This window comes from Microtus ochrogaster, chromosome 19, assembly GCF_000317375.1.
Source record: "Microtus ochrogaster isolate Prairie Vole_2 chromosome 19, MicOch1.0, whole genome shotgun sequence".
Lineage (NCBI taxonomy): Eukaryota > Metazoa > Chordata > Mammalia > Rodentia > Cricetidae > Microtus > Microtus ochrogaster.
Genome location: NC_022021.1, coordinates 47,482,894 through 47,486,066, shown reverse-complemented (window position 1 = coordinate 47,486,066; position 3,173 = coordinate 47,482,894). Strand labels below are relative to the sequence as shown.

General features: G+C 46.0%; 1 pseudogene; it reads left to right on the top strand.

Moving 5' to 3' along the window:
• Positions 1-3,173, top strand: part of LOC101996990 — a 31,758-nt pseudogene that overhangs the window by 298 nt on the left and 28,287 nt on the right.

Below are 3,173 nucleotides of genomic sequence, written 5' to 3'. Positions count from 1 at the left end.
GGGGGGGGGGGAAGCTGCCTGGTGCGAGCTGTGCTGACGCAGGGCTTGGCCAAGGGCTGGGGAGCGCTGGGGAGTGGGCGTGCTGATGGTGCGGGAGCGGAAAGCTCTGCTGGGGACCCGGCGGCTGCAGGAGTCGACCCTGTGCTTCAGGGACCGGAGAGCTGGCCCGCTAGTGCAAGAAGGGAGAACGTGGAAGGAATGTCCAGGATTGCTAGAGCAGGGTGGCTTGACCGACTGCTTGTGCCCGAGGCCATGGTGGGAGCTCACATTCCAGCTTGGCTAGGGAAGCACGTCCTTATTACCACTTACATTGCTGCTGTCAGATTTCTCAGGACATCTACATCAGCAAGTAGGGTTTTCTGGTTCCTCCTGTACTCTGTAGCCGGCCTGGGAATCTTGGTTTAAGTTGACAGAAGTTCATAAAGCTCTTCGATTCCAGGACAGAGTTCTGTGGGAGAGTTTGGTATTTGGGATGTTCGTCTCGTTTTCTTTAGAACAAATGGTTAGTTTTCAGGATGGCTCACTTTGGATAGGAATCTGTTCTGTATACCCGCCTTGACCGGATCCTCCCACACGCTCACGTGAGGCGGGAAAAATTCCACAAAGGGCACACTCTAAGCGTGGCACGTTCCAACTGATTCTACATTGCAGGGTAAAAAATACTAGAAAACAAGACCACATCCAATCCCACCAGAGACAGTGATGTCAGCAATTCGGACTCCTTTCCCGAGAGGAGAGGTTAGTTGGTGTGTGGATTGTTAATAGAGTGGCCTTGAATGTCTCTGGGCTGGAGAAATAGTGTCCTACACCTTACAGGCTGTCTACAGTGCGCTCTAATCGCAAGCTTTTCTTCCATCCTTACGCTGTCTAGGAACTCTGAAACCAATGAGTCTGAGTTGTCTTGAGGGGGCGGGGAGATGCCCAAGTATTTATAGTGTCAGAAAGAGTAAAAGATGAAGTTGATCTGTGGTGATTTGTATACAGTTGGCTGCTCAAAATGGTTTTTGTTTGTTTTTCGAGGCAGGACTTCTCTGTGTCACAGCTCTGGCTGTCCTGGAACTAGCTACAGGCCAGGCTGGCCTTGAGATCTCCCTGCCTCTGCCTCCAGACGGCTGGGCTTAACGGTGTGTGCCACCACACCCGCTTCACTCTATTGTGCTGCGGTATATTTTGCCACCTTTAATCCCAGCACTCAGGAAGTAGAGGCAGGAGGATCTCTGAGTCCCAGGGCAGCCAAGGTTCCACAGAGAAACCCTGTCTCAACAAAACAAAACAAACAAAAAGCAAAATTCTTTTGCCACACTTCAGTCAACTGAGTATTCCTGTATTGGAGACTGTCTTACAACATTAAAGTCTATTCCTAGAAAGCACAGGCTTTAGACAACATCAGAAACACTAATATTTTCTATGTATTATCTAGCTGTAATTGACAGAGACACTCCTAATTAACATCACTAATCTACAGAAAGCTAATGATACGTCTTTTTACACTGTTTAAGGTGTGAAAAGTTCATGTTCTTGTACCTCAGATCTTGTTTCTTGCAATGCAGAGGTGATACAGCCATGTGATCATTTATATTATGGCTCACACACATATATATTTAATATATACATGTAGGTTTCTTGTCTCGGAGCCACTCAGTCCCAGATGCCAGGCTGCTGCTTCCCAAATTGCCACACACAGGCTTAATATTACTTATAAATACTTGAACAATAACTAAGGCTTATTATTAACTAGCTCTTACATTTGACATTAACCCATCTTCCTTGCTTATGCTCTGTCACTTTGGTAGCTTTTCTTAGTACTGCGTGATCATCTCGCTCTCTCTGTGTGTGCCCGGCTTCTGGCCAGTGTCTTCCTGACTCTGCCCTTCTCCTTCCCATCATCCTTAGTTTGGTTGCCCCACCTATGCTTCCTGCCTGGCTACTGGCCAATCAGCCTTTTATTAAATCAATATAAGTGACAAATATTCACAGTGTACAAGAGGATTATTCCACAGCATATACCCATGCACACACATGCATTTATCATATATTAAACAGACCTGGGATTGAAAAGAAAAAGCAAGTGTATTCTGTATCATACCTTGTTATCTCTGCATTTGGGATTTGGGAGCAAAAAATCACTTGTTCAGGGTCACTCTCTGCTTCAGTAGCAACAAGGCCAGATAGGTTACACGAGTCTTAAAAAAACAAAACTTTTTTTTTTTTTTTTAAATAGGAGCCACTGTTCCTTTAGTGGGGCGGGGAAAATACTTTCAGTCCCCAGCAAAAACCTGACTCCCTTCCACATGCGCTTGCCTGGGCTTGGTCTCCTGTATGTGTTTGCCATTCACTGTGCCGTCCTAAGCGCCATTGCTTTTCTTTTCCTACCGCATTCCACTGTTGGTTTGTTGATCTGCTTATTTTGTAGCCGTTTTCTTGACGTGTCCATCTGTATTCTCCTTCAGATACCAGAGGTAGATTCTTCGCTAAATTTGGGGGATGATCTCTTCTTTTCTAATACATTTTTTTTCTTGTTTGGGTTATGCTTTACATCTTATGGGTAAAGTCCTACTATGTAACTATAGCTGGCCTTGAACTCTATATAGACCAGGGTCTCCTTTGAGCTTCCAGAGATCTGCCTGCCTCTGCCTCCTGGGTGCTGAGGTTAAAGGCGCACCACTATGTCCATGCCTTGTAATTATCCTTGATATGTGGACTTTATTAATAACAGTGACCCTTGTTGGGCTAGAATATCTGGAACTTCTCAAAGCTATCCTGGGAACATGTGTAATGGCCTTTGGACTGTGTTTTCATTGGCATTGAACTTAACATTCAAGTTCTAATGTTCCTCCCAGTGGCTCTTTGAGAAAGGCAAGTCAGAATTCACTGTTTTGGTCAGGTCTCAAACAAGACCGAAATTGAATGTCTGATCCAGTCTTTACATCCTGAGGAAGGAGGCAGACATTTGCAGGCTGTCCTCCAGTTCCTCCTGCCTTTGTGGTCTACACGGAAGCAGGGTGTAAGCAAGTACAGCATCGTGACTCTTCTACATCTGAGCAGCTGCATCCCAGCCCTGTCCTTTTCTGTTTTGTGTGAGTCTCAGTCTGCCACCTTCCGTGCTGCGGGCAGCACACGTGGGTCAATCCCTCACAGGTTTGCTTTGGCACATCCCGAATAAAATCGTGGGT